The following is a 22,703-nucleotide window of genomic DNA, read 5'->3' on the forward strand; positions in this document are numbered from 1 at the left end:
TGACTTTAAACACTTTTTACTTGTCTTTGGGTTAGGTTGGCTAGATTTTGTCATCACGTGTCTTTTTTTTTTAAAAAAGGCCACATATATGTGCCATATTATTAGAATTTAACATTATTAAAATTATTTTTCTGCTGATTTTAAATGTAAGACATACCTTTCTTGGGCCACACGTTTTCCCCCATCAGAATTCTGTAGAAATTGTTTTACCAACTTTTTGCTCTGAATGTTGCCATCGAGAAGACTAAGGTCAAGAATTTTCTCTTTTTGGGGAACGAGCTTTTAATTTTTGAATGCCTGTAGGACTCTTTCCTTATTCTTAACTTCAGGGTCCGACTTAGATAGGGTTCAAATTTGAGACTGTATTTTTCTTTTTTAAAAATTTTATTTATTATACTTTAAGTTTTGGGGTACATGTGCAGATTGTGCAGGTTTGTTACATAGGTATACACATGCCATGGTAGTGGTTTGCTGCATCCATCACCCCATCATCTACATTAGGTATTTATCCTTTTTCTTTGAGCAAAAATTTTATGTTCTACAAATTTTAATCAGTAGATTTTCATATTTTTCTGTATTTCAGGTTTTCTTTTTTCTATCTTTGAATATTTGTTTGTTTCTCCACATTAGGAAGATGATGTACATGAAGAACCTCCTTACACTGACTATATGTTCAATATCATCTATTCTTCTAGCTACTTCTTCTTTTGTGGTTTCCAGAATTTGGCTTTATTTTGCAGTACAGAAATCATTTGGAGCCATTCTGAGACAGAAGTAGAGGCTCTGTGAAGTCAATACTGCGTTGCAGCTTGGTCCACTGAAGAAGCTACACCTGAGATACAAAAGATGCTCTACACTTTACCTGCTTTATATTTGCTTTCTCTCCCCTTTTCTCTCATCAGCTTTATTAGGTTAAAACACCACATACAGGCTTTCTCCAAATGCCTCCCTATGTCTGGAGTTTGGTTACAATTTTATGCCCACATAAACCAAAGTTGGGCAATGCTGTTTGGGCCCTGCCATAACACTTGACATAACACAAAATATAAAGTCATAGGGAAAATTTCTGGATGCTCTCCCAAACCATGGAATAATCAATTTAGAATCTCCTGAATGTCAAGAGGACAGATGGCACACAACCTGTATGGATCCAGCTCTTGGGCAGCAGAAGCACATAACTGCAAAGGTACACTGATTAAAAGATAAAATACTGTCTCAATCATCAATATCCCAATGTTTGTTTAAAACTGACCCTTCACTAGAGAAAAAAAGCCAGTTTTGTTGAATTGAACAGAATGTGGTCCTGCGAATTCTGAATAGCCACTCCATGAAAACAAGTTAATACATAATATTAGAAAGACAAAGGGGAAGAGTATTTACTGGCACAGCAGTCTTCATCCTCTCCATTTTGATTACAAAAGCAGGCCTTACAATATTGATTTCATATATGCATTATTTGCCAAATTTTAAAATTGTCCTAATTACATAATAACATGTACCGCTGTTAGTCTTCCCCATAGATGTCATTTTTCTTGTGCTTCATTTCCTCAAAGTCAAACTATGATTATGTCATCCTCTTACAGATGTTTTTAATGTCATCACACATCTCAAAATGAGTGGTAGCATTGTATGTGCGGGAAATAAAGGTCTGGCTTTCTGTTTCCAAGTCTTTCATACCAGGAGGTCACTGATGCTAACAAATTTTTGTTCAGTTGCTTCCAAGAACTCCAAAGTTGGTCTGATTTCCTTCTCGGGCTCTCTGGTTTCCACAGTTGTACTAACTATGGCAAGGTACTTCTCTTGTGCCACCACATTGTGCACAGAGGAGATCATGCAGACATAGATATCTGACTTTCAATTGACTTTGTTCTGTGGAATAATGATCTGGTAGGAGTTGGCATCATTGGTCTTCTGGCTACTTCTAATGCAAGTATCTTCTCTGTAATCTCTTTTATCATCTGTTTTTTTCCATTTCATTTTGTATGAATTTCTTGAGTTATATCTCCATATTCCTGTTTTCAGTATTATATATTCTTCTTGCTACCTCTAGTGTGATTGATTTTTATTCCTATGTTTATATTCTTTTAAATTTCTTCTAATACTTCTTCAGTTCATTTTAAAATTCCCTTTTATTCTTTTGTCCTCTAATCTTTGATTCTATGCTTTTTTTCCTTTATTTTCCCTAAAGAACCTAAGTTCTGTTTCCTTATAAATAGAGTAAAAGAATATAAAATTTCCTTACCTTTTCTGAAATGATTCTTTTTTTGGAATAATTTGTTTAATCTGCTTATTTTTTGGTAGGTTCGTTTCTTACTTTTTAGGTACTCTCTTGACATTTTGCATCCTTTGTGCTAATATGTGAAGAGGAGCAGTCTTTACAGGAGGATGTGATCAGGGAAAGCCATGATGTTAATCTGGGAAATGTCTTATCAGAACTCTTTTTAGATTTCTCCTTCTCTACCCTGAGGTCACATATGTCCGTAGTTTTCTGATCTTCCCAGTTGGGGACAGCAGATTATCCAGATAGGAGGTCATTGCTGCCCTCAGTGCCACCTCCAACTTACAACTCATTGATTAAACCTTCTTTTTCTTCTTCTTCTTCATTTTTTTTAAATTATACTTTAAGTTCTGGGGTACATGTGCAGAGCATGCAGGATTGTTACATAGGTAAACACATGTCATGATGGTTTGCTGTATCCATCCCCCAGTCATCTACATTAGGTATTTCTCCTAATGTTATCTCTCCCCAATCCCCCCATCCTCTGCTATCCCTCCCTTGCCACCCCCCACAAAACAGGCCCTGATGTGTGACGTTCCCCTCCCTGTGTCCACATGTTCTCATTGTTCAACACCCACTTATGAGCTAGAACATGTGGTGTTTGGTTTTCTGTTCTTGTGTTAGTTTGCTGAGAATGATGGTTTCCAGCTTCATCCATGTCCCTGCAAAGGACATGAACTCATTCTTTTTTTATGGCTGCATAGTATTCCATGGTGTATATGTGCCACATTTTCTTTATCCAGTCTATCATTAATGGGCATTTGTGTGGTTCCAAGTCTTTGCTATTGTAAACAGTGCTGCAGTGAACATATATGTGCATGTGTCTTTATAATAGAATGATCTGTAATCCTTTGGGTATATACCCAGTAATGGGATTGCTTGGTCAAATGGTATTTCTAGTTCTAGATCCTTGAGGAATCACCACACTGTTTTCCACAATGGTTGGACTAATTTACACTCTCACCAATAGTGTAAAAGTGTTCCTAATTCTCCACATCATCTTGAGCATCTGTTGTCTCCTGATTTTTTAATGATTGCCATTCTAACTGGTGTGAGATGGTATCTCAATGTGGTTTTGATTTGCATTTCTCTAATAACCAGTGATGATGAGCTTTTTTTCATGCTGCTTGGCTGCATAAATGTCTTCTTTTGAAAAGTGTCTGTTCATATCCTTCACCTACTTTTTGATAGAGTTGTTTGTTTTTTCTTATAAATTTTTTTAAGTTCTTTGTAGATTCTGGATATTAGCACTTTGTCAGATGGGTAGATTGCAAAATTTTTTTCCCATTCTGTTGGTTGCTGTTTCACTCTAATGATTGTTTCTTTTGCTGTGCAGAAGCTCTTAAGTTTAATTAGATTCCATTTGTCTATTTTGGCTTTTGTTACCATTGCTTTTTGTTTTAGTCATGAAGTCCTTGCCTATGCCTATATCCTGAATGGTTTTGCCTAGGTTTTCTTCCAGGGTTTTTATGGTGTTAGGTCTTATGTTTAAGTCTTTAATCCATCTGGAGTTAGTTTTTATATAAGGTGTAAGGAAGGGGTCCAGTTTCAGCTTTCTGCATATGGCTAGCCAGTTTTCACAACACCATTTATTAAATAGAGAATCCTTTCCCCATTGCTTGTTTTGTCAGGTTTGTCAAAGATCAGATGGTTGTAGATGTGTGGTGTTACTACTGAGATCTCTGTTCTATTCCATTGGTCTATATCTCTGTTTTGGTACCAGTACCATGCTGTTTTGATTACTGTAGCCTTGTAGTATAGTTTGAAGTCAGGTAGTGTGATGCCTCCAGCTTTGTTTGTTTTTTGCTTAGGATTGTCTTGGCTATATGGGCTCTTTTTTGGTTCCATATGAAGTTTAAGGTGTTTTTTTCCAGTTCTGTGAAGAAGGTCAATGGTAGCTTGATGGGGATAGCATTGAATCTATAAATTACTTTGGGCAGTACGGACATTTTCACAATATTGATTCTTCCTAACCATGAGCATGGAATGTTTTTCCATCTGTTTGTGTGCTTTCTTATTTCCTTGAGCAGTGGTTTGTAGTTCTCCTTGAAGAGGTCCTTCACATCCCTTGTTAGTTGTATTCCTAGGTATTTTATTCTCTTTGTAGCAATTGTGAATGGGAGTTCGCTCTTGATTTGGCTCTCTGTTTGTCTGTTATTGGTGTATAGGAATTCTTGTGGTTTTTGCACACTGGTTTTATATTGTGAGACTTTGCTGAAGTTGCTTATCAGCTTAAGGAGATTTTGGGTTGAGACAATGGGGTCTTCTTAATATACAATCATGTTGTCTGCAAATAGAGACAATTTGACTTCCTCCTTTCCTAATTGAATACCCTTTATTTCTTTTACTTGCCTGATTGCTCTGGCCAGAACTTCCAATACTATATTGAATAGGAGTAGTGAGAGAGGGCACCCTTGTCTTGTGCCAGTTTTCAAAGGGAATGCTTCCAGTTTTTGCCCATTCAGTATGATACCGGCTGTGACTTTGTCATAAATACCTTTTATTGTTTTGAGATACATTCCATCAATACCTAGTTTATTGAGAGTTTTTAGCATAAAGCGTTGTTGAATTTTGTCGAAGACCCTCTCTGCATCTATTGAGATAATCATGTAGTTTTTGTCTTTGGTTCTGTTTGTGTGATGGATTATGTTTATAGATTTGCATATGTTAAACCAGCCTTACATCCCAGGGATGAGGCTGACTCAATCATGATGGATAAGCTTTTTGATGTGCTGTTGGATTTGGTTTGCCAGTATTTTATTCAAGATTTTCGCATCAATGCTCATCATGGATATTGGCCTGAAATTTTCTTTTTTAGTTGTGTCTCTGCCGTGTTTTGGTATCAGGATGATGTTGGTCTCATAAAATGAGTTAGGGAGGATTCCCTCTTTTTGTATGGTTTGGAATAGTTTCAGAAGGAATGGTACCAGCTCCTCTTTTTACCTGTGGTAGAATTTGACTGTGAACCCGTCTGGTCCAGAACTTTTTTGGTTGGCAGGCTATTAATTGCTGCCTTAACCTCAGACCTTGCTATTGGTCTATTCAGGGACTCAACTTCTTCCTGGTTTAGTCTTGGGAGGGTGTAAGTGTTCAGGAATTTATCAATTTCTTCTAGATTTACTGGTTTATGTTTATAGAGGTGTTTGAAATCTCTGATGGTAGTTTGTATTTCTGTGGAATCAGTGGTGATATCCCCTTTATCCTTTTTTATTGTAACTATTAGATTCTTCTCTCTTTTCTTTTTTATTAGTCTGGCTAGCAGTCTATCTATTTTGTTGATCTTTTCAAAAAACCAGCTTGTGGATTTATTGATTTTTTGAAGGTTTTTTTTGTGTCTGTGTCTCTATCTCCTTCAGTTCTGCTCTGATCTTAGTTATTTCTTGTCTTCTGGTAGCTTTTGAATTTGTTGGATCTTGCTCCTCTAGTTCTTGTAATTATGATATTAGGATGTCGATTTTAGATCTTTCCTTGCTTCTCATGTGAGCATTTAGTGCTATAAATTTCCCTCTAGATACTGCTTTAAATGTGTCCCAGAGTTTCTGGTATGTTGTGTCTTTGTTCTCATTGGTTCGAAGACCATCTTTATCTCTGCCTTCATTTAATTGTTTATCCAGTAGTCATTCAGGAGCAGGTTGTTCAGTTTCCATGTAGTCGTGTGGTTTTGAGTAAGTTTCTTAATCCTGAGTTCTGATTTTATTGTACTATGGTCTGAGAGACTGGTTGTTATGATTTCTGTTCTTTTCCATTTGCTGAGGAGTGATTTACTTCCAATTATGTGGTCAATTTTAGAATAATTGCAATGTGGTGCTGAGAAGAATGTATATTCTGTGGATTTAGGGTGGAGGGTTCTGTATATGTCTATTAGGTTTGCTTGGTCCAGATCTGAGTTCAAGTCCTGGATATCTTTGTAAATTTTCTGTCTCATTGATCTAATATTGACAATGGAGTGTTTAAGTCTCCCACTATTATTGTATGGGAGTCTAAGTCTCTTTGTAGGTCATTAAGAACTTGCTTTATGTATCTGGGTGCCCTTGTATTGGGTGCATATATATTTAGGATCATTAGCTCTTCTTGTTGCATTGATCCCTTTACCATCATGTAATGCCCTTCTTTGTCTCTTTTGATCTTTGTTGGTTTAAAGTCTGTTTTATCAGAGACTAGGATTGCAACTCTTGATTTTTTTTGCTCTCCATTTGCTGGGTAAATCTTCTTCCATCCCTTTATTTTGAGCCTATGTGTGTCTTTGCACTTGAGATGGGTCTCCTGAATACAGCACACCGATAGGTCTTGCCCCTTATCCAATTTGCCAGTCTGTGTCTTTTGATTGGGGCATTTAGCCCATTTACATTTAAGGTTAATATTGTTATGTGTGAATTTGATCCTGCCATTTTGATGCTAGCTGGTTGTTTTGCCCATTAGTTGATGCAGTTTCTTCATTGCGTTGATGGTCATTACAATTTGGTATGTTTTTGCAGTGGTTGGTACCGATGGTTCCTTTCCATGTTTAGTGCTTCCTTCAGGAGTTCTTTTAAGGCAGGCCTGGTGGTGATGAAATCTCTTAGCAATTGCTTGTCTATAAAGGATTTTATTTCTCCTTCGCTTATGAAGCTTAGTTTGGCTGGATATGAAATTCCAGGTTGAAAATTCTTTTCTTTAAGGATGTTGAATATTGGTCCCCACTCTCTTCTGGCTTGCAGGGTTTCTGCTGAGAGATCTTCTGTGAGTCTGATGGGCTTCCATTTGTGGGTAATCTGACCTTTCTCTCTAGCTGCCCTCAGCATGTTTTTCTTCATTTCAACCCTGGTGAATAGAACAATTATGTGCCTTGGGGTTGCTCTTTTTGAGGAATGTCTTTGTGGTGTTCTCTGTATTTCCTGAATTTGAATGTTGGCCTGCCTTGCTAGGTTGAGAAAGTTCTCCTGGATGATATCCTGAAGAGTGTTTACCAACTTGGCTTCATTCTCCCCATCACATTCAGGTACACTGATCAAATGTAGATTTGGTCTTTTCACATAATCCGATATTTCTTGGAGGCTTTGTTCATTTCTTTTCACTCTTTTTTCTCTAATCTTGCCTGCTCATTTTATTCCATTGAGTTGATCTTCAATCTCTGATATCCTTTCTTCTGCTTAATTGATTTGGCTATTGAAACTTGTGTATGCTTTGTGAAGTTCTCATGCTGTGTTTTTCAGCTCCATCTAGTTGTTTATGTTCTTCTCTACCCTGGTTATGCTAGTTAGCATTTCATCTAACCTTTTTTCAAGGTTCTTAGTTGCTTTGCATTGGGTTAGAACATGCTCCTTTAGCTTGGAGAAGTTTGTTATTACCCACCTTCTGAAGCCTGCTTCTGTCAATTCGTTAAACTCATTCTCCATCCAGTTTTGTTCCCTTGCTGGTGTGGAGTTGTGATCCCTTGGAGGAGAAGAGGCATTCTGGTTTTTGGTCTTTTCAGCCTTTTTGTGCTGGTTTCTTCCCATCTTTGTGGATTTATCTACCTTTGGTCTTTGAAGTTGGTGACTTTTGGGTGGGATCTCTGAGTGGCCATCCTTTCTGTTGATGTTGAAGCTATTTCTTTCTGTTTTTTAGTTTTCCTTCTAACAGTCAAGCCCCTCTGCTGCAGGACTGCTGGAGGTCTACTCCAGACCCTGCTTGCCTGGGAATCACCTGTGGGGGCTGCAGAACAGTAAGGGTTGCTGCGTGCTCCTTCCTCTGATAGCTTTGTCCCAAAAGGATACCTGCCAGATGTCAGCCAGAGCTCTCCTGTATGAGGTGTCTCTTAGGATGTACAGGAATCAGGGAGCCACTTGAGAAGGCAGTTTGTACCTTATCAGAGCTCAAGTGCTGTGCTGGGAGCTTTACTCCTCCCTTCAGAGCTGCTGGGCAGGGATATTTAAGTCTGCTGAAGTGGAACTCATAACCGCTCCTTTTCCCAGGTGCTCTGTCCCTGGAAGGTGGGGCTTTATTTATAAGTCCCTGATGGCAGCTGCCTTTTTTCAGAGATGCTGTGCCCAGCAAGGAGGGAGTCTAGTCATAGTCTGCCTGTATAGGCCTCGCCAAGCTGCCACGGGCTCTGCCTAGCTGCTGTGTAAACTTCCCTGGGAAAGTTTACACAGGCAAGGTTAGAACTGCCTCAGTAATGGCAGATGCCCCTCCCCACATTGAGCTTGACTGTTTGTGGTCGAGCTCAGTCTGCTGTGCTGGCTGCAAGAATTTTAAGCCAGTGGGTCTCAGCTTGCTGGTCTTTGTGGGAGTGGGACCCGCCGAGCCAGATCACTTGGCTTCCTGCCTTCACCCCCTTTATTTTCAGGGGAATGGGTGGTTTTATCCCACCAGTGTTCCAGGAGCCAGCTAAAACAGTCGCCCAGTTTTGTGCTGGAAACCCCGGGGGCTGGGTTTATAGGGACCAGCGAGAATCTCCTGGTCTGTGGGTTGTAAAGACAGTGAGAAAAGCGCAGTATCTGAGCCAGTGTGCTGGAGTGTCCGGAAAAGTCCCTAATGACTTCCCTTGGCTGGGAGAGGGGAGTTCTCCAGCCCCTTGCACTTCCTGGGTGATGCAATGCCCTGCCCTGCTTTGGTTTGCCCTCCTGGGGCTACACCCACTCTCTAACCAGTCCCATTGAGATGAACCTGGTGCTTTGGTTGGAAATGCAGAGATCAGTTGCCTTCTGCATCGTTCTCGCTGGGAACTGCGCTCTGGAGCTGTTCCTATTCAGCCATCTTGGCAGAAGTCTACTTAAACCTTTATAATAAAAATTCAAAAGTACCAAATAATATAGGTTGAAAAACAAGTCTACACCTACACTTAACCCCTTCCACTGAGGTAACCACTCTTGCTTTTTGTGTGTATTCTTCTGGACAAAGATTCTATGCATGTACAACTCTATTGTTCACATAGTAGCACTGTATACGTATGGTTGAGTTTTCTCACTTAACAATATATGCTAGCAATTGTTCCATATTAGCATATATGGCATCTATCCAGTCTCGTTAATGCCACATGGTGTTCTTTTGGACTCACAGTCAGGGCTTACTGTGCAAGTTAGGACATTCTTGGCCAGCACAGGGCTTACAAATGATGAGGAGGAAATATCTTCATTTGTTTTAACTTCTTCCATGTATACTTCCACCTCATGAGTGGCTGACATTGCCAGGACCCCCTGGAGGCCTAGTAAGTGCCAAGGGACAGAGTCAGCAGTCCTCTTGTTTGCAGAAGATAAAAGGACAATCAGTAATCCCTGCTCATAACTATGCTTGGCCAAGCCTAAAATACTAAACTGGGAGAAACTTGACTGCGATAGCTTGATGAAACGGGTATTAAATGGGAAAGATTATATAAGTAAATATGGTACTCTAAGATCTTTGTTTTCTCTCTAGCTCCCCTTCCTACAAGAGGGGATGAAAACCTCTTGATACCAAAATGTGTTTTGTTTTAGCATGTCAGAAACTTGGCTTATACAGCTGGCTTCACTCTGTACCTAAAATGCTTTTCAAGAAAATAATATGATTATATCTGAGATTGGGACAAAAAATCAAGTTAACAATATCAGATCAATTAAACAGATTTACAAAGGGCTGAGATAAGCCATCTGAAGTTTTAACCTCTGCAAGAGATATTTTATTTTATTTTATTTTATTTTTTGAGATGGACTCCCACTCTGTCGCTCAGGTTGGAGTACAGTGGCATGATCTCAGCTCACTGCAACTTCCATCTCCTGGGTTCAAGTGATTCTATTGCCTCAGCCTCCTGAATAGCTGGGATTGCAGGTGCGTGTCACCACGCCTAGCTTTTTATTTTTTTATTTTTAATAGAGACAAGGTTTTACCATGTTGGCCAGGCTGGTCTTGAACTCCTGACCTCAGGTGATCTGCCCACCTCTGCCATCCGAAGTGCTGGGATTACAGGCATGAGCCACCACGCCCAGCAGGACAGATTTTTAAAACAAATTTTGCGTCTGATTTCCCAACTTACATCCATTCATGAGGATGGATAGACATTTCTCCAGGGGGCTATTTAGAATGCCTTTCCTGGTTAGGCAGAACACTTCCCTGTGGTGCTTTCAGCTGCAGTAGAATTCAGTGTATTGTCTCCACACAAATCTTTCTACGTAGCCATTAGTAACTGTTGTTGATCTGTTTGTTGTTGTGAGACTGGAAATGTGGTTGAACACTCTTATTTAAAAGGATCTTTTGGCTGGGCAGGGTAGCTCATGCCTGTAATCCCAACACTTTGGGAGGCTGAGGCTGGTGAATCACTTCAGATCAGAAATTTGAGACCAGCCTGGCCAACCTGGTAAACTGTCCCTACTAAAATACAGAAATTGGCTGGACATGGTGGCAGGTGCCTGTAATCCCAGCTACTTGGGAGGCTGAGGCAGGAGAATTGCTTGAACCCAGGAGGCAGAGGTTGCAGTGAGCTAAGATCGTGCCACTGCACTCCAGCCTGGGTGGCAGAGTGAGATTCTATCTCAAAAAATAAAAATAAAAATAAAAAATAAATAAAATAAGATAGTATATATTATTACATGTATAATATATGCTTATTATATTCCTGGCATTGTGCTAAGCATTTTATATGCATCATCTCATTTAACTTTTACAACAACATGATTCAATAGTTAGAGTCAGACACCTGGGATTAAGTTTTGACTGTACCAGCCCTAATTCTTGGCAGGATTGTTCAACTTCTCTGACTTTGTTTTCTCCTGTATAAGGTGGGGCTAGTGATAGCAATCACCTGGACAGTTGGGAAAATTAAATGAGGTAATGCATGAAAAGCTCCCAGCAGAGTGCCTGGCATCTAGTCAGAACTCATAAAATGTCTTTATATATTTGTATTATTACTTCTATTACTCCCATTTTATAAATGAAAAAACTGGGGCCGATGAAAAGGGTGTGTCCTTTGCCATGTCACCCAGCCAATAAAATGGAGCTAGGACCCAGACGCTGGTCTGGTTCATGGTAGATACTGACCTTTTACAGATGATACTTCCTGGCCTCTTCCACATATCCAACATCGCCTCTCTGGGGCTCAAAACTTTTTGGGTGCCTTAACAAGATAAAATGCATTTGAATCTCCTCATACAGTAGATGCATTCTCAAAGACTGTATTCATGTTGAATCCTGTTTTTCCTTGGCTTTCATTATATGAATAATTTTATGACTATGCCTTTCTTTCTTGCTCAGTATTTTCATTCAAAGATTCATGAACACATTTGAATCCTCCTTTACTCTCTGGAATCTTAATTATTCTTTCAGAGTATTTATCCATTTACTGCAGAATTGTGCCTTAGCTAGAGTTACTCATAGGAGGAGCTCAGGAGCCGTTTATTGAATGTGACTAAGAGTCTCACTAACATGTGTCCCTCCACCAATTAGTTATTGCATTTCTAAAATGTTTTGCTTAGAGCAAAAGATTGTTTTATGTAAAACCAAGCAGGTATTTACATGAGAGAGTTGTTTTTCCTTTGATTTTTTTGAAGTATGCAACTAATTATATCTGGAGACAAGAAGACAGCTTTTGTTATTTCAGTATCCTTTTTAGAAGATAACTCTCAAACTAAATGAAAGTATAGCAGATTCTCATTATTCATGGGAGTTATGTCCTATAAAATCACTATATATACTGAATTAGTGAGTACTAAACAAGGGAAAATGCAGGGTTAAATTCCTGAGAGTGTCTGGTCATAACATTTTTGTCTATCAGTCAGTACATAACTTTGTTTTAGGTGTGTGTCTGTTTAAAGATATCTTATTTAATATATAGTTGATTCATTAACATTGAACTCATGGCCAATGGCACTAACTCATGCCTGAAGGAAGCTTATCAAACACTGTATTTTCTCCTTAAGGTACATCACAGGCTTGCTGCACCCAGGAACAACAGCACTACATTTGAGGACCATTTTAAACAGAGTAATCACCAACACAAAGCACAAAAATGCAAGAAATTTTTTTTTTTTTCCAGGATGGCAAATAGAAGGCAGTGCCAGCATGCCGCTCCCACTTTGAAGGACAGAACAGTGTGTGGAGACTCACACTGTGAACTTTTGTTCCAAGAACCACCATAGGAACTTACCAAGAAAACCAAAATAATTCACAGATCCTTTGAAAGAAGTGGCAAACTCCATGAGACAGGTAAAGAACTGTGAGTTCCCAGAGTGGGAGAGGGGGATAGCACACACACACCATGGAATGCTATGCAGCCATAAAACAGAATGAAATAATGGCTTTTGCAGCATCTTGAATGGAGTTGGAGGCCATTATTCTGAAGTAACTCAGAAATAGGAGTTGGAGGCCATTATTCTGAAGTAACTCAGAAATAGGAAACCAAATATTATATGTTCTCACTTATAAGTAGGAGCTAAGATATAAGGATACAAAGGCATCAGAATTAAATAATGAACTTCGGAGACTTTGGGGAAGGGTCAGGGGGTGAGGGATAAAAGACTACATACTGGGTACAATGTACACTGCTCGGTTAATGGTTACACTAAAGTCTCAGAAATCACCACTAAAGAACTTATTCATGTAACCAAAAACCACCTGTTCCTCTAAAAACGATTAAAACAAAATTTAAAAATTATAAAAAATGCAAAAAATGTGGTACCAAACATACTACAGAAAGAACACTGGTCTACAGTGTGAAAAGAAAAGAAAATCTGGAGACCCCAAACTCATTTTGCCAAAGAGAAAAGTTAGGCTCAGAAACTGAGTTGCGCAAAAAGACTGCCTTTTGTTGTTTCTGAACAGACGGCTGTAAGTCAGAAGGCCACAGATTTCCCCGGATAGCCTCCCTTACTCTGACAATGTAAATTAACAGCTCATCTTCATAGGTACAGGACACAGACAAGACTAGAAATTGTCCCTCTGCCTACCCAGGAGACAAATGCTTATGTGACTTCTTCCACTACTCTGTTTATTTTATGCTAAATGCACATTCACGAGAATGTGAACACTCATCTCACTACATGCCCTTCCTCTTTTTTTTTCTTTTCTCTTTCCTCTCCTGCCCATTTTTCCCCTTTACATATTGAAGCCCTCAAACCCCTCTTTGGAAAAAGTGGGGGCCACAGATCCTAATGTGACTTGTGTCTCTTTATCCTGGATGCATCCTCACCCTTGGCAAAATGAACCCTTAAATTGATTCAGACCTATCTCAGACAGTTTTTTGGTTTACAACAGTAGGAGAGTTGAGACAGGAAGGCCTTGTGGACCTCAGCTGGGGAGCTGTGCACTGAATAGCTCAAATTTTTCACTGTTCTGAAGATGCCCAGAAATGACTGTGAAAGCTCCCAATCTTGATTCTGAGGTCACAAGCAGATTTTAGCAAGTAGGCACATTTGCAAATCTGGAATCCGTAAATGATGAGGATCAACTGTATTTTGCCTTTGAAATATCCCTTTTTGACCACTTTTAAGTTTTAACTTGTGGACTTTGGTAGATTGATCTCACCAATAGCCTTCATATTGGTCTCCCAGTGTCAGGCTCTCCACCCTGCAACTCTTGGTTCCCTCCCACTTTGATTCCAGGCTTGGATAATAAACCTGGTACGAGCAGAAGCTTGGAAAGCACATGTGCATTTTCTCTTTCTCTCTTGGACCTCAGCCATCACCATAAGAACCTGCTGGGCTCACCTGAAACAAGGGTAAGGGAGACAAATGGAGAGCAGAGTTGTCCCATACGAGACCATTCTACACCAGATAACCCTGAACAGCCCACTGGCTGCCCACAGAAGTGTGAGAGAGCCCAGCTGAGATCACCCAAACCCTGTTCTGGATCCAGAGACCATGAGAAATAATCAGTTATTTTTGGTTTAAGCCACTATGTCTTGGATGCTTTGTTGTACATCAGTAACGAACTGATATGAGACTTGAGCATCTCTAATTTCAATTTAGGGATGTTAGCACTCAAGATCTTCTGGAAGAGCACTGGGCAGCTATTGATACTACAGCTACAGATCAATGTGTCTGTCTCTTCATCACATGGAAGGTGGAATCGGAGCTCAATCATTTTAACATAGACCAGGGCTGGGGTAGAACTGAGATTATGGTTTTTCATAACTAGTTTCCCAGGCCTTGATGAGTAGGTATTCATTCCTTTTTATTTTCTTTTTTGCGATGTAGTATTGTTCTGTCACCCAGGCTGAAGTGCAGTGGCATGATCTTGGCTCACTGCAACCCTCGGCTCACTGCAATCTCTGCCTGCCATGTTCAAGCAATTCTACTACCTCAGCCTCCTGAGTAGCTGGGAATACAGGCGCGTGCCACCACACCCAGCTAATTTTTGTAGTTTTAGTAGAGATGGGGTTTTACCATATTGGTTAGGCTGGTCTCCAACTCCTGACCTCAGGTGATTGACCCGCCTTGGCCTCCCAAAGTGCTGGGATTACAGGTGTGAACCGCTGTGCCTTGCTGGTGCTCATTCTTTTAATTGAGCTTTAGTCTGATTTAAACACAACATGTTATTTAAAAAAAATTCCACTGATAATGGTAGTTATTTTATTTATTTTGCACTAAAAGAAAAAAATCAGGCAGAAAAAAGGAGGGGTAGAGGTGGAAAGAAGGGAGGGAAATAATTTCTCATGTTCCAGCCTCAGAACATGAAGGAAAATTCACAAGGGGTACAATACATCAATAACTACAGCATATTTCTCTAGAAAAGCTGCTGGCCCCAAGGCATAATAAAAGTTACACTTAAGAAGACCATAAACCTTTTAAAAATCACATTTTGAATCAAAATAATTTTCTTATAAAATATTAATTCTCAAAATGAGTTGTAAAATATGAACACAGAATGGCTTAGGCTATTTTTATTTCTGGCAATAAAGCTAAAATTTCTTAGAGAAAATGACAGCTACTAGAATGTAATTCTCAGAGTCAATGAGTGAAAATGTGAGTCTGAAATTCACTCAGATTCAACTCAACCTTGGAGTGCACAGTTAGTGAGCAGCAGCAGGCTCTGTGCTAGGCACTGTGGGTCTCACCCATCCAGGCTGTCAGAGAAACCTCAAAATACAGCTGGAACTCAAAATGCAATTTCAAGGAAACTCATCAATCTTTGGTTGCTCTGAACTTATTTTCTGGACACTGAATTTTAAACATGAAAAGGTGGATATGAACTAAAGACACAAACTAGAGGTAATTATTTAAAAACAGAAAACACCCAAACTCATTAGAGAACAGCTCTCAGCAGAATTGAAAATTCTTTAATTAACTGAAAATTACCATATGAAAATTTATGCAAATATGATACTTTTCAGTTAATGCCACAAGGATCATTTCCCTGGCTTATGAATTTTACTATTGAGGTTTTGGGTACAACAAATATTTGTATGATGATGCATTCCTGTAACAGTATGGGTCCCTGAAGTCAGACTCTCTGGGCTCAAATCTTAACTTCACCATTTACAAAATCTCGATTTTAGGTACATTTCTTAACTGCTCTGGGCCTCAATTTCCTAATCTGTTAAATGGAGATATTAATATCACCTGCTTTGTATCTTTGCAATGTGTATTAAATGAGTTGATATATGTAAGTGTTCATTCTCTGTCAACTACGAATAAGTATACATTCGCCACAACCAAGTACAAGGCTTTTCTTTGACACTTCCCAAATCCGTTCTCTGACCCATCCCTAGTGTTGGTTCCAGTTTCATCCATGTTAGTGCCTTCCTCTTCTTTCCCCCAGAGTAAATGAATATCAGGTATTGCTGTGAGAATCCCACTGGTACACTACCCTTCCTATAACACGTGAAATTGAACGCTAGTCCTTCCAGATTTGACTGACTACACCAAATCAGCTTCTTGGAATGGGAGACTACAGAAAATGGGGACCAGTGATCTTAAGACTGTTTAGAGAACCTGTTCCCAGGCTGCTGCTGAACACCATAATGCCTCTCTCCTGTCCTCCAAAACCCTTCCTATCTCTTCCTGCCTCAACTTTCCTGCTTATCTGACAATGTAGAAATCCCCTCCCCGGGTTGCTGGATCTGTGAAATCCCTGCCCAGGGATGGGCCCTATTGATGACAGTCTCTAAGAATATTTAGAGTATTTATTTACATCTTTGTTGGATTTCCATGTGCTGTATTTGAAAGTAACTGAACTTTAATTCTTTACAAATTCATTCATTCATATTTTTTTGACACTGAAATAATCTACTTACTTATGGCCCCAAATTTCCAGGGATTTTCCACCCAGCCCTAGGAAATCTTGTGCATCTGGTGGACTCTGAGGCCAAAATGTACCTGAGTAAACTGAATGTATATCCTTGTTCTCCTCCTAACACTTTTTCAAATCTATTTAAGTGCAATTTCAGTCCAGAGCCTCTGGCAACTCCCTATGGTAGACAACCTCCTGATTGGCTGTCAATAGATCAGTTCTCATCTTGCCTTATTTAACTCATATGTTCTCTTGAGCTCCTGTTACACAAACAACATAAAGTGAGGGGGTCACAAGGGGTAAGAAGTAATTTAGAGTTGTAGGACGAGGTACTATTTGGAAAGGCCTGACTTCAGCTGACCCAGCCTCTGGCCATAATTCCACGTCAGAGTCTGCACTGACTGTCATCAATCTTTCCTCTTCCAATTAGCCCCTTTCCCTAAAGAACAGCGACTCACGCAGTTACACGGCATCCACTACCAGAGCTAATTAGAAGTTAGGTCTCCAAGCAGTGCCTTTCCTTCCTTAGCAAAAATTCTTCCTGTTTCCAGAAACGGGGGTTAAAACAAAGCAAAACAAAAAATGCTGTGGTAGAGGATAATGACGCCCCTTTGTGAGATGGAATCTGTATTTGCATGTCAGCATGTTTGTTTGAGATTAATGAAAAAAAACGAAGACTGAGGCAGGCTCTAATATTATTTGAGTAATCATAATAGCAATAATGGCTAACGTTTATTCAGCATGTACAACAATCCACACATTGTGCTAAGAACTTTCCATTTTTTTTTTTTTTTTTTTTTGAGACGGAGTTTCGCTCTTGTTACCCAGGCTGGAGTGCAATGGCGCGATCTCGGCTCACCGCAACCTCCGCCTCCCGGGTTCAGGCAATTCTCCTGCCTCAGCCTCCTGAGTAGCTGGGATTACAGGCACGCACCACCATGCCCAGCTAATTTTTTGTATTTTTAGTAGAAACGGGGTTTCACCATGTTGACCAGGATGGTCTCGATCTCTTGACCTCGTGATCCACCTGCCTCGGCCTCCCAAAGTGCTGGGATTACAGGCGTGAGCCTCCGTGCCCGGCCAGAACTTTCCATTTTTTATCTCATTTTGACCCCCACCACTGTCACAATAACCCTATTATTCATTTAAAAGACCTAGATGTAGTGCTTAACATGCACTTGATAAATGAAGAACACAGATGTGACAGGAATAACGTTTTCCAAATATGAATCCAGTGCACTGGAATTTTGCTTCTCTATAGTCTCTGGTAGTCATTCTCTCCCTTATTTTGCTCCTGGGAAAGGGGCAGGATTGTTTGATGTAACATAGGAAGGTCAAGGATAGAAAGAAAGAAAAAGAGGAAATCCCTTTCTCCCAGCCCTGGGGGCTGTGGGAAGCAGAAGGGGATCATATGGGGGAACAAAGTGATAGAAACATGAGGCCTCTGACTTTCCTTCCTCTGGCTCGAGTCCGGGGGATGTGTGAATGTGTGTTTATGGTGGGACGAAGGAACACTGTTAGTTGAGGTAGAACTTGAAATCAGAGGAGATCTTGATGAGACATCCTATTTGGGACTCAGGGTGAAAAGTGTCTTGCTGAATGAATGACAACCTGGGCAGCCAGGATGTAAGGCAGAATGAATGCCTGGACCCTGAATGCCATGAAACAGGTCAGCAGTGATGACTGAATAGCTCCCTACTGTTCATGCCTTTGTCCTAAGTAACAGAATCTTAATTTGGGAGTAATCATTGACTCAGTTAAAAGACTACATTTCCTAGTCACCATTGCAGCTGAAATGGCCATAGAATCAAGTTATGAACAATGAAATGTAAGCAAAATTTGAGTGGGACTTCTGGGAAGGCCTCTTAAAGGAAGCCAGCCTAGTAGGGAGACTCTTCCCATCTTTCTTTCTATTATGTCCTATAAATTTCTATTTCATTATGTCCAGATGCATTATGTCATCTTGTCACACGAGCTGGTCTTGAGACAGAAACATGTGCAGCAAAGCAAACAGAGAGAGAGAAAGCCCGACTCCTTGATGGTTTCATGGAACCACCACGCAAAACCTGGATTATTTCCCTCTAGATTTTTTAAAGTGAGAGACTTGAGCTTCATATGTTAACCCATTGCTATTTTAGTTTTTTGTTATCTAGAGCTGAATGTGATTCTAAGAGATAGAGTCTACGTCGTGTTAGGCTGAAGGGATTGTGGAGCAGGTGGGCATGAGGAGGTGGGGTCACAGTGATTGAGGTGAAGTGAAACTGCCTCTAAGGGCTGAAAGGCTGGCTGCTTAATCTAGGGATTTAATGGAGCCACGTCAGATTGCAGGAATTCACAGTTCCAGCAAGGGCCCAGCTGAGACCGAGTCAGCAGAGGAGTTTCACCAGGATCTGATTTAGCCAAGAGAATGAACAACGTAAGAGACAGACATCGCAATTGGATAGCAGTGGCCACCCTGCAACCAGGTGAAGAAGGGGGATAAGAGGAGTCAGTAGACAGCACCAGGGCAAGCCCAGGTGGATCATATTTCCCCAGAAAACTCCCCAAAGGCCAGCTGTTACCATGAGAAGGAGAAACAGGAGGGAGTGAAACGGTGAAAGATTTGGTGTTAATCTGAGAGACTGAATTAACTAAAGAAACTGCTGCAAATGTTGGATTGGGCTGATTCTCACTGGACTGGATTAAATTTGTTTTCTTCCCCTACTATCCAGTTGGCAGTGAAGGATATGAGAAGGATCAGTTCAGACACAGAAAAAACGGCTGCTAGATACATTTGTTTTGCGGATCTGAGTATGGGGCCTAAATTGGCTTCACCATGACAAAGGTATTTTTACCTCCATTTCACAGATGAGGAAACTGAAACTTGGAGTTCAGTAAACTTAAAGTCACACAGCTCTTAATCATGCTCATATTTAGTATTTCTATGTCTAACCAATTTTAGGTATGGGGGCGCAACCTGCTTTAGTCCAAGAGAAGGATCGGGAAGTTTGCACAGCTAGACTTTACTTGCTTTGTGTGTTCAGTGTTGGGTAGTGGATTGAATTAGAATTTATTTTCAGAGCCTCTCCAACTTCTAAACTCCTTTCTGCTAGATTATGCAGTATTTAGGAACTCAGTGATCTTGATCTCACTCCAAAATATATCAGCATATGGATATAAACCTATCATTCTTGTCCACTGAGATTGTCAACATATGCCTGATTTTTGAAATGAAAGTCAAAAGTCTATAGATTGGATCCATACATAAAGCAGCAAAACTGAGTCTAATAGATTTAAGGGGTACTTATTTATCAGGGTATATCTAAAAGGAGATGAGAATGGCGAAACCAAAATGTTGGTCTTGGATCCCTGAGCAAATCCCCTGAGCTATGTTTTTCATTTTTCATGCATTTGTTCATTCATCAAATATTTTTTTGCTTCCAATATGCCAGGCACAGATTGAGTGGGGAAGAAAATAACTAGGAATAGCTGGGTAGAGTTTGATCTCTCTGTGCTCTATTATCTTTTTATCATTTCTGCAACCTTTCCTACTTCAGATATTCCAATTATTCCAGAAAATGCTTTTCAGGCCCTCAAAGTAGAGAACATCTAAAACACAAACATCTAGTAAATTAAATATCCAGGGTAAGAGAAGAGGTGTGAGAAATGAATACATAACACCTCCCAAAAGAAGGATTGCTCTCACTCAAATTCTAGAGTTCAGTTCTACAAGTTATTAGTAAGATCTGTATTTATGATTTATATACTTGATTTATGTATTTATGTTATGATATATATATATATATATATATATATATACTGTTAAATTATTAATAGTATGCCCTTTGACCTAACAATCCCAATCCTAGGAATTTTTTTTTTTTTTGAGAGGGAGTCTTGCTCTATTGCCCAGGCTTACATGCAGTGGTGCCATCTCAGCTCACTGCAACCTCCACCACAGGTTCAAGTTATTCTCCTGCATCCACCTTCCAGGTAGATGGAAGTACAGGCATGTGCCACCATACCCGGCTGATTTTTGTATTTTTAGTGGAAATAGGGTTTCACAATGTTGGTCAGGCTGTTCTGGAACTCCTGACCTTGTGATCTGCCCACCTTGGCCTCCCAAAGTGCTAGGGTTACAGGAGTGAGCCACCACACCCAGCAGGATTTATCTTTATAGATATATTTGAACATGTGCCAAAAGATATTTGCTATAACATTGTATAAAATAACAAAGTCTAGAAATAATCTAAGTGCCCATAAATAAGGAACCGATGAAATAAATTAAAGCACATTTCTATAGTGGAATAGTCTGCAGCCATCAATAAGACTGAAGTAGATCTAGAGATCGACTTTTACAGATCTAACGTGGAACTATTTTAGCACACTGTTAAGTGAGAAAATTCAAGGGTCTTCTGTATGTCAATATGATGCTACTATTTGATAATAGCCCATGAGGTGGGAACATTTATAAAGGAAACAAAAGAAAAAGAAAGAAATGTTTATTTCTTGTTATTGAAAAGCACTTGCTAGATAAAAACCTCTGAATTTGTGCTATATGCCCTGAATGTGAATCTAAAAAGCAAATTGGTTCCTTATATTAATATAGATCTCTATAGTCAGTTATGATGTGGCTGAGATAGGCGGGAGCATAAATCAGGAGTCGGACCGCCTGTGGATTCCTGCCAGGTACTGTCCCTGCTTTTTCTCTGGGTGAGGCAGGAAGAAGTGTGAGGAAAGCAGAAGAGAGTTCAGAATCTGGTAGAAACCAAAGTGGGGAAGGGGCAGTAGAAGGGGTGAGACAAGGGCGCTACACGCCTTTGTCTCTCCATCTGATCTCTATCTATCTGGTCTATCTGATCTCCTCTCAGCAGGAACATCTTCCAATCTAGAGATGCTGCCCTGTGTCCCATATTTGGAGCTGATGTGCTGAAGGATAGAGAGGAAGAGAAAGCTGTAGCTCCTCACCAGAGCCAAGCGTCCCCTCTGACAGGGCCAGTCAACCAAGCATCCCCACAGCCTGTCCCGGCATCTTTATGTGCTTGGCATTTAGGGTTCATTAATCATTCAGTGGGACAGATTCATCATGGCCAAACAGCTCTGTGTCACTATTTCCCTTGTGAATAGAATGTGAACATAATTAAATATTTGCAAAAGGTGGGCGACAGATGGGCTGTTTAGAACAGCCTCATTTATGGTCATTAAATCGAACTTTTTGAAACAGAGCACCTGGAATGGTGATGGTCTCCTTCCGGGAAGAAATTGTAAACCCCACACTATCTGCTGTCTGGTTCCATGAGTTTTCCCAGAATCTCAAGCAACTTTCTCGCAGTCCCCGGCCCAGGTCCCCAGGTCTCCCCTCCCTAACCCAGATTCCACTATGGACCCTGCTTTCTTCCTCTCCCTGTCTCAGTACCTGAGGGACTCATCCCATATCGCTAAGGTCCTTCACTGCAGAGCAGCAGTTTTCAGCTCTTGGAGAGCAGGCAGTGGGGGGATATGGGTCCTTACCTCACGTGGCACCATGCATAGTCACCCTGCTCTAGCTTGGCCCATTCCTGAATCTTCTTCCTTTCCTAATTGTGCTTGGGAGTCAGATACTAAACTACAAATACTGGTATGCAGCTCATTTATGGAAGTAATAAACAGCTCCCTGAGAAGGCTGACATGCATTAGGCTCTGTGGGCGTGGGGATGTCCCGGAGTCCTGGAATCTGCATGTCTGGACTGCAGGGGGTGATGGAGGCCTAACTCCTCCTTTGGCATGTTTGGGCTCCAAGTTCAAGAGTTGTGAAGTGCTGTCTAAGGATGCACAGCTGGTCCTTAACACAGCTGCACTGGAAGCCAGGTTGCTCAATTTCAGAGGTGTGCTTAGACACAGTGATTTGATGTGTGGGTGGGGTGGGAGGAGGCTAGTTTTCCAAGGAAAAGGGAGAGGCTCTACTTTGTGGTTTCTTCTACTCTATGGTAACATTAGAGCCCTGCAGGAGTCAGGCCCAAGGACATTAAATGCCTACAAACTCTGAGGGCTCATGCATTCATTCACACTCTCATCCTAAGGTGTCCAGTTTCCTCTAGAGCCTCAGCCACAAATGCTCCTGTGCCACCCTCCCCTCCTTCCTCACACATCCAGCCATCCCTCCTGAAGGCCCAGGGCCTCTCTCTCCCTGAAGTCCTCCCAGCAGTTCCCGCCAGCCTCCACCTCCTGGAGTTCAAGAAATTCTCTTGCCTTAGCTTCCTGTGTAGCTGGGATTATAGGCGCCCGCTACGATGCCCAGCTTATTTTTCTA

General features: G+C 40.6%; 1 pseudogene; it reads right to left on the reverse strand.

The window, feature by feature from the left end:
- Positions 1–1,504: 1,504 nt before the first annotated feature.
- Positions 1,505–7,615, reverse strand: LOC135274792 (rab GDP dissociation inhibitor beta-like; annotated as a pseudogene).
- Between the last annotated feature and the right edge of the window lie 15,088 nt (positions 7,616–22,703).

Source organism: Aotus nancymaae, unplaced genomic scaffold (genome assembly GCF_030222135.1).
Source record: "Aotus nancymaae isolate 86718 unplaced genomic scaffold, 86718_ANA_hifiasm-v0.15.2.pri h1tg000014l, whole genome shotgun sequence".
NCBI lineage: Eukaryota > Metazoa > Chordata > Mammalia > Primates > Aotidae > Aotus > Aotus nancymaae.